The sequence below is a fragment of the Vombatus ursinus genome, unplaced genomic scaffold (assembly GCF_900497805.2).
Source record: "Vombatus ursinus unplaced genomic scaffold, bare-nosed wombat genome assembly UNPS02005286.1, whole genome shotgun sequence".
NCBI lineage: Eukaryota > Metazoa > Chordata > Mammalia > Diprotodontia > Vombatidae > Vombatus > Vombatus ursinus.
In genome coordinates this window covers 14,565,106-14,577,815 of record NW_020945064.1, presented here as the reverse complement: position 1 = coordinate 14,577,815, position 12,710 = coordinate 14,565,106, and the positions used below count along the sequence as shown (strand labels likewise).

Genomic DNA, 12,710 nt, shown 5'->3' with positions numbered 1-12,710 from the left:
AGGTATAGATCAGGATGACTGGAAATGGCCCCCCCTCATTTTGTTTTTAAAGAGAGGTTGGTGAAAGAGAAGTAATGGATAGTGTTGGGCTTGGAGTCAGACTTAAGTTCAAATTCTGCCTCAGACACTTAATAACTTTGTGACCTTGGACAAGTCACTTAATCCCTTTTAGCCTCAGTTTTCTTATCTGTAAAATGTTGAGTATTTGACGTTAAAAAATGGCCTTTGTCTGAGGGAGAAGCTTTCCCAAAGGCAGTTTCTCAAAACCAATCCATGTTACTTTCTTCTTCCTATTCAATTCTGGACACAATTCACTGTCCATCTGCTGCATTTGTCCCAGATATGGGTGCTGATGGATGAGCCTAGTAGTTGCATATCCTAGCCTGGACAAAAGGCCTTGTTTTCATCTTGGGTTTTTCCTGTATCAACTGTTAGGCCAGACTCTTTTGAATGATTTCAGATCTCATTTAGGAAGCTTTGAAATGTTCCAGGGCATGATGTGATAAACACAATGTCATCGACAGATGGGAACATCTGGAAGTCATGAAGCCTCTGTTTGGTTACTTATTAATTATTATTTTGTATATCAGGTTTTCTTAAGTCAGGATATACTTGAGTATTGACAGTAGCAAAAATGAGTATTTCTTTTTAAAAAGCAGCTCCAATAAGTACTGTCTTAGAACCAAAATATACATCAAGGGCCCCTTTGAGAAGGCCTTCTGAACCCAACTCTTGGGCCGTAATCTACTAGGATACCTTCTTAGGGCTCCCATATTCTTGTAAACCTAGTGTGCATTCATGAGCCCAGCCACAATGACCACTTCCAATATCCTCATAATAACAAAAATATTCCTCGTTATCAGAGCTGACTACAAGTGGAAGGAACTGCCTTGGGAGGTAGAGAGTTCCCCATCACAGGAGGTCTTCATGCAGAAGCTAGAGGACCACTTGTTAGGAAGCAGTCAAGATGATTTCTGTTCAGGTTCCAGTAGGGTTGGACTAGGCCCCCTTTAATGTTCCTTCCCGTTCTTAGAATTCTATGATTTATAATATTCCTGCTGTTTTCAGAATACTGTACTAGGCCCTGGGGGAGAGACAAAATCTAGGCAAGACACAGTCTCTGACCTCAGGGAGCTTTCAGTCTGGCTCCAACACAGATAACCAGAATACAAAATGGTATGTGAGAAGTGCTTTAGGGTTACAAAGTATATGAGATATAGGAGGAAAGGTTATTTTTTTAGGCACAGGATATAACAATAACAACAATGGCTAGTATTTAAATAGCATTTTTAGATTTGCAAAGTGCTTTACAAATATTCTCACTTTGTCCTCACAATAACCCTCTGAGATGGATACTACCATTATCCCCAGTTTATAGATGAGAAGACTGAGGCAGACAGAGGTTAAGCAACTTACCCAGGGTTGCACAGCTAGTAAGTGTCTGAGGCAGCATTTAAACTCAGATCCTCCTGACTCTAGGCCTATTGCTCCACTTAGAATAGTATTTAGGGAAGGTTTTGAGAGGATACCATGTAGGAATTGAGGGTTAAAGGTAGGAATTCAGTGGATCGTAGGATCATAGATTCAGAGTTGGAAGGGACCTTGGATTTCATTTAATCCAACCCCTTCATTTTACAGATGAGGAACGTGAAGCCCAGAATATTAAATGACTTGTACAAGGTCCCATGGAGAGTGAGTGGCAGAAGCAGTATTTGAACCTGGGCCCTCTGACTCCAAATCCCGGACACGAAGAGGAGGAGAAGAGAGCATTCAAGGCCTAGGGAACAGGCTGAACAAAGGCACAAAGGTGTGTTCCAGAGCCATTTTGCCTGGAGAGTAGAGTTTGTGTGTGAAGGATAGTTTGAGATAAGGCCAGAAAGTGATGGTGGTTCCAGATGGTGGAGATTCTCCAACACCTGGTAGAGGGATGGGAGCTTTGCTTAGCAGATACTAGGGAGCTACTGAAGACTTTAGAGGGGAGCTGTGACATGGTCAGGTCCATGTCAAAGAAAGATTATTATGGAAGAGCTATGAAAGTGGATTGGAGGGAAAAGAGAGAAGTAGGATGTATTTGTTTGTCTGGTCTTCCCAACTAGGTTTTAAGCTTCTTGAGGACAGGGACTTATATTTACAATGCCTATATAGTATATGCTATATTATTATATAGTAAATGCTGTATAAATTCTAGCTACTACTGCTACTGCTGTTACCACCACCACCACTACTATTACCATCATCACCATCACTACTACCCCTACTACCACTACCACTACCATCACCACCACCACTACTGTTACTATCACCATGACCAACATCACTGCTACTACTAGTAGTACTACTACTACTACTATTACTCCTATCACCACCACCAGCAGTAGCACCATCAGTACTACTATTACCACCACCACCACTTACTACTACAACTACAACTATTACTACTACCATCTATGTAACCCCCTCATAGAGCCTAGCACGTAGTGCGTGTATATATCATGTGTGTATATATGTATATACACACACACATATAATGTGTGTATAGCATATATATATATGTATAGTGTATGTGTGTGTATAGCATATATATATAGTGCATGTATATAGTGCATATATATTCTTCACTGTATCATGTTGGGGTGTAGTAGAAAAATGTTGGACTTAAGAGTCAACAGAAACCTGGTTCTGAATCCTCCCTCTATCACTTACCAGCTGTGTGACCTTAAGCAAGTCAGGCTGCTGGTAGCTCAGTAGACAGAGCTCTGGGCCTGAAGTCAGGGCAATGAGAATGCAAAGTCCTACCTCAGACACTTAGTAGCTATGTGATCCTGGACTAGTCACTTAACCTCTGTCTGCCTCAGTTTCCTTAACTATAAAATGGGGATCATAATAGCACCTACCTCCCACAATTGTTTTGAGGATCAAATGAGATAATATTTGTAAAGCACTTAGTACAGTGTCTGGCACATAGGAGGTGCTTAATAAATGTTAACTATGATGATGATGATTATGTAAAATGAATGTGTAAAAAAACAAAACAAAACAGCACCTACCTCCTAGGGTTGTTGTGAGGATCAAAGGGGATGATATTTGTCAAATGCTTTGCAAACCTTAAAAAAATTATATACACGTAGGCTATTGTTATTGTCACTTACCCTCTCTGACCCTCAGTTTCCTCATTTGTAACATAGGGATAATAATAGTACCTACTTTTCATGGTTGTTGTGAAGATCAAATGGAATAATATGTAAGGTGCTTTGCCAACTTTAAAGTTTTCTATAAATGGTAGCAATCTTTATTACTGATAGGTGCTCAAAAATATTAGTTGCTAATTGATGAAGATGACGATGATGATGACAATGATGATGACGATGATGATGATAATGATGGTGATGGTGACGATGATGATGATAATGATGGTGGTGGTGGTGGTGGTGGTGACAATGCTGCTGCTGGTGATGATGATGATGGTATTCAGAACATCCAGGACAGAGATGTTATCAGCAGAGACATCTGTTTCATGCTGCCTGTTTTGTATTCTGGAGTGCTGCTTAGGACTATCGTCTCAGTGGTAAATGGTTTTTTGGTGCATAAAATGGAGATAAAAGATGTGGACCCATGATTCAAATATCTGAACTTGAATTCAGAAGTTTTTAGGGGTGAATCTTGCAGATCTGATCCTCTAAGACCAGTTTTCCTTTTGATATCCACACTGAGGGCTCCATACAATTCTCAGGTTAATGAGAGGAAAGAGTGAGCCCTCTGTGAAGAAAATGATCATTCCTTTCCCAGAATCCATCTTCCACCAATCTACATATAGCTTGACATTAAAAGATTGATGTGCAATTGGAAATTGGATTGGAAAAGCAGAGGCTATCTGCTCAGGTTCCAAAGGCTCATTAGATCATTTTCTTTGAATAACCATTCAACAGAGGCCAAGGAAGAACATGTACCTAGCCACCTTTTGATCTCTTACTTCAAAGACTTCTGGAAAGAATTTAATGAGAGGGCTCAGACTGTGAAAGAAAAATTAAAAAATGCACAAAGAGTAAATTCATTTAGTTTTCTTTTCATAAGATTTTCATATTGTCATTCATTATAGGTGGAAAGTCTCTAAACTTTTTCTGGAGACTAGCTTCAGAAATGAGCCAACTTTGCATGTAAGTTTCCCAGCAGGCCCTTGGAATTTAGACTAACCAAACAAACCTCAGGATTTCCGCAATATAATTTAGAATGTCAAGATGCTCAGGAGACCCAAGGCAGTTGTTTTCATTAGTTAAAAGGGAGAGGTCTCTGTCCTGTCCCTTGGGTGGTTTCTTGACAAGGGCCTGGGCTCAAACTACCATGGACTCTAAACAGTGAACAGGGAAGGAAGGTCATTATCCTGAGCCTCCCCACTGCCTGGGGACTTAATGGAGCTCATATGACCTCATTTTGACTTTTAACTTGGCCCCTTTTCTATCTACCCATATCCTCTAAGACAGGGGTGTCAACGTTCAGTAGAAAGGTGGGCCACTAAACTATACCAAAAAAAAAATCCCTGTGGGCCATATATTGACTTAGAAAACCACATATTAATATTGCCTCTGTTGTATTGTGCTTTTATTTATTTCATTAATCATTTTCCAATCACATTTTAATCTGGTTTGGGCCACACTAGGGAGTGTTGGGGGATGGACAGGGCCTGCCGGCAGAGTGTTTGTTTGACATCTCTGTTGTAGGGTACCTGGGTGGGCTTCTGCAAAGAATATGACATAAGATGCTATGACTTTATTTAGTATAAAATATAAAATATTTAGTATAAAAAGACTACATGTACAAATTTGGCTTCCAAATCTATATACTGAGCCGTGATCACTCTCCTGAATTCTAGTCTGCATCATCTAAACTTGGAGGTCCCATCAGAATCTCAAAGTTCTTACACCCCAAACGAAACCCATTATTTCTCCCCCATTCACCCCAAGACCACCCATCTTCTAAACTTTACTCTTCTGCTAAGGGCACGATCATTCTTCCATCCATTCAAATGAACCAACTGTCACTTCAACGTCATCATTGACTTGTCCCTCTTCCTCTCCCCTGATGGTCAATCAGGGGTCAAACATTGTCAGCTTGACCTCTACAACATCTCATGGACCTCCCCTTCTCTTCACTCACAAGACCACTGCCCTGGGAGAGATTCTTGTCCTCTCTTGCCAGGAGAATTGCGGTAGGTACTGTGTTTATTTTTCACTTAGCAGAGTCAAGAGGCCTTTCTTAAGTTTTCACTTGAGGTACCCAGAATGAAAATGGATGTCAACCAGGAAAGGTCACTGTGTATGTATGATATGACTAATCTATCTTTCTCCCCATCAGATTATTCATATCTGATTCCACATGGAAGGATCTAACCAAGAAGCTGATAGGATCCAACGTGACTTTATGCATATATCCCATGTTACCTTTGGATTCTAGGGCCCCACCTGTCAAATGACAGGATTGGATTAGAATAGGATGAGTTCTTGCCCTCTTTTGTGTCCTCAATCCCTTTGGCAGTTTGGTGAAACTCATGGAACACTTCTCAGACTCATGTTTTTAAATAATTAAAGTAAATGCCATATTTAGGGGCAGCTACCTGGTACAGTGGACAGAGAGCTGGGCCTGGACTCAGGAAGACCTGAGTTCAGATCCAGCCTTACAAGTTTACTGACTGTGTGATCCTGAGCAAGTCACTGAAACTTCTGTATGCCTCAGTTTCCCCATCTCCAAAACGGGGATAACAGTAGCACCTACCTTCCAAGGTTGTCATGAACACAAAATGTAAAGCATTTTGCAAACCTCAAAGCACTATATAAATACTAGTTCTTATTATTCCATTTAGGATTAGAGATTAATGAAAATAAAGACTTTTTTCTCTCTTTTTTTTTTTTTTGGCTAGGCAATGGGGTTAAGTGACTTGCCCAGGGTCACACATCTAGTAAGTGTTATATGTCTGAGGTCAGATTTGAACTCAAGTCCTCCTGAATCCAGGGCCGGTGCTCTACCCACTGCGCCACCTAGCTGACCCAGGACTTTTTTGTCATCCAAGCTCATGGGCTCCCTGAATCTATCCAAAGGATCCATGGGATCTTTAAGGTTCCTTCTAATCCTAAATCCTGAGGGATGATGGAAAGAGACCCAGAAATCAGAGGACCTAGATTCAAGTCCTACCCCTGGTGCTTACTACCCATGTGACCTCAAGTAAGTCACTTAAACTGCCTCAACTGTAAAATGAGGGATTTGGATGAGATGGTCTGTGGTCCTTCCCTGATCTACAGCCATGATACTGCATGAGGCAGCACACTCCTTCAAGCTCATGACATTTACATGTTTCCCTGCATATTTGCTTCACCCCACCCTTCCAAATCTATTTTGAAGGAAAAATTTGAGGGTTTTTTTTCCCTCCTCATAATTTTCCTCTCTGGTGTGGTGCCATTATCAGCAGTTGGCAAATGGTAGATTAGAGATGTCTCTTTTCTATTTCTCTGTGTTTTGCTGAGACCAGACCAGTGTTTTTCGGAGAGTCTTGGCTTTGTGTGATGGGCGGCAGCCCACCATGGGTAATGTTATACTAGGGTTCACAGCTGCTGGAACAGTTTCACCACTTAAATTCCCAGCCCCACCTCCTCCACATGCTCCAACTTGTCAGCAAAATATCTTTGGAGAACAGAGGAAAAGTTATGTGAATAAATATGGTCTAATTGGATGCATCGTTGTTGAACCTGACTGCTGTTTTTATCAGTTGATAAAGGCTCCCAGAACACATTTGAAACACTAGACGCATTTTTTTTAATTCCAAAGAAGTTGTTTCTGAGTCATTGGGATATAAAGATATTACACATAATTCTCAGAATTCGAGGTATTCTGTTTTCCCGTAAAAGTCATTTCCATTCCATCTCATCATTGGAGAGTAGGCATGGAGTTCGGTATAAAGGAGGATGTTAGGAATACTCCCTGGTCCAGAATTAAATTGGATAGTGGTTCTCCATCTTTCAGATTTATTGGTCTCACCAGGGGGAAGGGAATAAGCATTTATGAAGCACCTACTATATGCTAAGCACTTTACAAATACTATCTCATTTGATTCTCACAACGACCCTGAGAAGTAGGTATTATTATTGTCTCCATTTACAGTTGAGGAAACTGAGGCAATCAGAGGTTAAGTGACTTGCCCAGGATCACACAGTAAGTAAATAAGGAAGCAAATAAACACCACAAGCAAATCAGTAGTTTAGAACTCTCTCATGGGACAAGGAGGGTGTGGGGATAGAGCTCATTCTCCCCTTTAGACCAGAGTCAATGTTTATTGGTTGAGGGAGAGCTTATTAAATTGGCCAAACAATATCTCTGGCCTCAGAGACTGCCCCACTAGCTCTTTTTGTTTGTTTGTTTGTTTGTTTGCCTTTTGGGTGAGGCAACCGGGGTTAAGTGACTTGCCCAGGGTCACACAGCTAGTAAGTGTCATGTGTCTGAGGTCAGATTTGAACTCAGGTCCTCCTGACTCCAAGGCTGGAGCTCTATCCACTGTGCCACCTAGTTGCCCCCACCCCCCACTAACTCTTTTTAAGTTGCACTGATACCCTACACAAGGAGAATACTATTGGAGTCCAGTCTTAAAACAATGAATGAATAAAAGTGATTTCTAATGGGGCAGCTAGGTGGCACAGTAGAAAAGCACTGGCCCTAGAGTCAGGAGGATTTGAGTTCAAATCCAGCCACAGGCACTTACTAACTGTGTGACCCTGGGCAAGTCACTTAATCCTGTTTGCCTCAATTTCCTCATCTGTAAAATGAGCTGGAAAAGGAAATGGTAAACCACTCCAGTATCTCTGCCAGGAAAACCCCAAATGGGGTCATGAAGAATCAGACACGACTGAATAACATTCTTTGATTCAGAGACCTTGGTGTCCTTGCTACGCCTCCCACAAGGTAATCCACCTCTCAATTCTGGCCATTACCACTGGCTGCTCCCCCCATGCCTGGAATTCTCTTCTTCCCCATCCTGGCTTCCCAAGCTTCCTTCAAGTTCCAGCTAAAATCCCATCTTTTACAAGAAGCCTTTCCCCAACTCCTTGTAATGCTTCTGCCTTCCCTCTGAGATTAACCTCAATTTATCCTGCAGATAGCCTGTTTGTGTATAGCTGTTTGCATATCGTCTCCTCCATTAAACTGTGAGCTCCTTGAGAGCTTTTTTGGGGGGGGGGTTATTCTCAGTGCTTAGCACAGTGCCTGGAACCTGGTAGGTGCTTAATAGATGCTTACTGCCTGACTATCTTTCGAGTATTTCACACACACATTTAGTATTTAAGTATAGAAATACATTTCAATTCAAATAACAATTAATTGAGGGTTATTAGCTGTTCTGGGTTATCTGACCTTTCTTCTCCCCCGCATGTAGAGCATACAAACACATAAACATTCACAGATAAACTAGTTTTGATGGCAAATGTTTAATATCAAGCCTGGGCTTACGTGGTGCCCCGCTTCCCACACTCCTGTGCAGCGGTTAAGACAGATGTGATAAAGGAGTGAAGAGTTCTGCTTGGCTTCCTGGTTTGAATGATTGCGCAAAATCATTGCGAGATCCCACATGCAAAAATTCCTGCCTTGTGAAGGTAAGTCAAAGGAACCTGAGATTTGTAGCTTGGGGAAGAGAAGGCTGAGGGGAAGCATGAGAGTTGTCTCCAAATATGTGAAGGGCCGGGGGGGGGGGGGGGGGGGGAGAGATGAAGCTTGTTCTGCATGGCCCCAGAGGACAACCCCAGGAGCAATGAGTAGAAGGTGAAGGGGACTAGATTCAGGCTTCATAGAGGGAAGAAGGGAGCAGATCCAGGCTTCATAAAAGGAAGGGTTTCCCAAGAGTCAGAGCGATCCCAAAGTAGAATCCCCTCTGCTGGCCCTGAGTTCTCCCTCACTGGAAATCTTCAAATAAAAGCTAAAGGATCACTTGTCAGACTATGGTGTGTGTGTGTGTGTGTGTGTGTGTGTGTGTGTAGGGGGTGGGGAGTGGGAGTCTTGTAATTGGTTTGGCCTGGACTCAATGGTCTCTTCAGTTCTTTCTAACCTTGAAATTCTGTGTGATTTTGTAAAAGATGTTACCCCAGATGGCAAATGTTACCCCTGATGATACAATGAATAGAGTGCTAGGCCTGGAGTCAGAAAGAGTCAGAATTTAAATCTCAACTCAGACACTTAGTATGTGACACTGAGCAAATCACTGAACCTCTTTGTCTCAGTTTCCCCAACTGTAAAATGGGGACAGTAATTGCTCCTTCTTGCCAGAGTTGTGAGGATAAAATGAAATAATATTTGTAAAGCACTTACTTAACCTTCCTTTCTTCCTTCCTTCCTTCCTTCCTCCTCTTGTTCTTCTTTCTCAGTCCAATATAGGACTGAGAGATCAGCAATTATCATGTGGACATCTTCCTTTACCGTTATCAAAAAGCCCTGAAAGCTAGAGTTCTAACTTCCTGCTCCCCCTTTCTCCTCACATAACAATAAATGTGCTTTTTCTATTAAAGGCCCAAGAGGGGACATGATTTGCTCAAGGTCACACAGATAAGAAATCAGAAGAACCAGGATTCAAATCCAGGTACCTTGAGCTCAGCTCCGGTATTCTGTCTTGCTTTGCTGAGGTAACTTTTCACAGTGACCCTTCACACATTCCTAGGGTTGGAAGTCTCTGTGGTAGGGGATTTTTATCTTTCTCTTTTCAGTCACTTCTTGCCTTTGAAAGAAACTAAAAGACTGTGAGGACCTGGTAGCACACTGAGCTAAAGGGTTCTAAAGATGTGGCCTGCTGAGAGCTTCCAGCAACGCTAGATCAAGCCATTCTACTTGAGAACTTTTTGGAGGTGTCCAGCTATGTCACCCCCTCCACCCACCCCACTCATGCTCAAGAACCCTGCCTCCTTCACTCATCTTCCTCTCTTCCATCCCCAGACTTCTGCCTCACCCACATCTCTGGCTGTTTACTTCTGACTTGGGTAAAACAATGTTTGTAGCCATTATACCTCTGGTTATGAACTGTAACATAGAATTCTCTAAAATGTAATTCAACACAAACTAGTCAGTGTCCTTTGGATGTTCAAGGCACAGAACTAGACACTGAGGGGAATACTAAGTAAAATCCATTCTTATCCCTTCCCCTCATGGAGCTTACAGTCTAGTAGGGCAAATGTGCCTCATTTCTAATGATTTATGGGTTAGCCAGTGTGGGCCCTTCCTCCAGTGGCATGGATGACAATTCCTCAGTACCTTCGGAGATGGTCCTGTGAGCGGCACTGGCCCCAAAATATATCTGCTGGATGCCAACCAACCTTCTGTTAGATGAACACCACTGTAGCTGGGTAGGTGGGTCCCCAGAATGCATGTCATCTGACTTGTACTTGAAAGCTTTCCAGTTTGGTAGGAACTGCCAGAGATATCTTTCAGGAAGTCAGGGTTATATCAACTCCATGACAAGGCATCAGAGAAAGACTTGAGTGGTAGTGAGACAAGTACAGAGAGATACAAAACTCTGTAAAAATGCAATGGAAAGAGACATTCCTTTGGGTTCTGGGGATCATGGAAAACTTCATGAAAGAGATGGCATTGGAGTAGGGCCTTGAAGGACAGTTATCATTTTGAAAGGCAGACATGGAAGAAGGGCGCTCCAAGTACAGAGAGCAGTGCCAGAAGAGAGGGAAGAGCCAGAAAAGCACAGGATGGATCTGGGAAAGAGTATATCACTTGCACAGCTAGGGTGCAGTAGATAAGGCACCAGCCCTGGAGTCAGGAGGGCCTGAGTTCAAATCCAGCCTCAGACACTTACTAGCTGTGTAACCCTAGGCAAGTCACTTAACCCTGTTTGCCCCAGGTTCCTCACTGGTAAAATGAGCTGGAGGAGGAAATGGCAAACTACTCCAGTAGCTTCGCCAAGGAAATCTCAAAAAGGGGGTCGTGAAGCGTCGGACATGATTGAAATGACTCAACAATAACAATAACAACAACAACAACAGCAGCTGGTCAGATTAAAGGATAGAATAAGAATGGTAGAGTGGTGACTTTTTCATTTCCAAAAATGGCCCATGCCATTTGGATCCCCCATGAAAATATCCCATATATGAGTAAATGCTATTCAACAGTGAGATTCAGGGACCCTCGTGGTGCAAGGAAGAGAAACTTGGGTTGGTTATGTTATGTCTTTGTTGGAAAACCGATTACAGAATGCCTTTAATTTCTTAAGAATTTTTGGGAGAATTAGGATGGCTCCCAGGGTGTTTTGTTAGAGGAGGCACAGTACAGGTTAAAACAGGAGCTTATAAGGCGGCACCTGATCCATGGTACATTATTTTAGAAATTCCTTGTAGGTGCAAAGGGTCCACAAATCCACTGAATTATGGAAACTAATTCCACCACAACTAATCTTCGAGTAAATTAATTAAATATCCTGATACTTTAGGTTTTATGGTCTATTAAAATCTGCCATTAGCTGCCATTTAATCAACTTTTTTTTTTTTTGTAATCTCTGTTCAGTCACCTTTAACAGAAATAAACTATGTGGGTTTATTTTAACTTTGCATTTGCCATTCCTAATGGACTCCTTTCCCAGCTGCCATTCTTTTTGTCTTCTACTACAGGGTGATCTTGGTGCCATTCCTGGGGCAGAGATGCCCTGGGTGGTGGGCCACACTTTGGGTATCACACTGTCAGAGTGTGTTATTACCTCCTATTTCAACACCTGTAAAACCAGCACCTCAGGTGGATGAGTCAGAGGTGCCACATGCCTTCTATTCAGAGAGCTACTATGTCTACACCGCAGGGTAAGAAAGGACTTCAAGGTTGTGGCAGAGAGCTGAGAATCACAGGAAAAGGGAAAAAGGAGCAACTGAGACCTTGCATTGGGGGAAAAACGGGTGGATTTGGAGACATAGCTAGACAGGACTGTAGAGGCCATCTTCTTATAGATAAAGAGATAATCCAAGAGGGAGGTTAAGTGACTTATTTAAGTTATTTAAGATAATACAGGTAGTGGCAGAAGGCAGGATTTGGAGTAAGATTATCTGAATCAAGCCTTGTTGCTTAAAGAGTAGGCCAGTTCAATACAAGGATGCTCAGGAGTTACCATGAGGTACTTCTTAGATTTTGTGATCTGGTCTTTCTGGTTATGGTGATCCACTTGAAAAAGAAATCCAGTGGGAGGTCATTTATCTTTAGGAGGTTGAAATATTTAGGTTTCCACAGAATCACATTCACCTTCACGAAGGAAGGAAACAAGCATTAAGCCCCTACTATGTGCTAAGTGTTTTACAATTATTATCACATTTGATCCTCACAACAATCCTGGAAGGTAGTTGCTGCTTTGATCCCAATTTTCCATTTGAGGAAAGTGAGGCAAACAGAGATGAAGTGACTTGCTCAGGGGCACACAGTTAGTAAGTATCTGAACTCAAATCTTCTTGATTCCTGACTCCTGAACCACATTTATATGTGATTGTTACGGTTTGTCCTCCATTCTTGTAGAGGACCACAGGGCGATGATGACATGACTTGCAATTGACTTTGATTTCAGTGAGGGAGTGCTGTGCAAGGTCACCAGCCTCACTTTCTCCTCCAGAACCATCTGGGTCCAGTGGCCAGATATCGATAAAAATGACTGGAGATGGCCCAGGATCCAGTGGGAGATCTTGGCCTTTTTAAGCTAAGGTCTTTTCAAT

The 12,710-nt window shown here is 42.2% G+C and overlaps 1 long non-coding RNA gene across 3 annotated transcripts in view; it reads left to right on the top strand.

The window, feature by feature from the left end:
- The window catches only part of LOC114031384, a 58,588-nt gene that overhangs the window by 20,821 nt on the left and 25,057 nt on the right, over positions 1 to 12,710 (top strand). The window contains exon 2 of one of the 3 annotated variants that reach the window (XR_003567737.1): positions 1,639 to 1,807. The exons of the other annotated variants lie outside the window; for them this stretch is intronic. This is a non-coding gene — a long non-coding RNA (uncharacterized LOC114031384). The remainder of the gene's footprint in view (positions 1 to 1,638; positions 1,808 to 12,710) is intronic. 3 annotated transcript variants of the gene reach the window in all.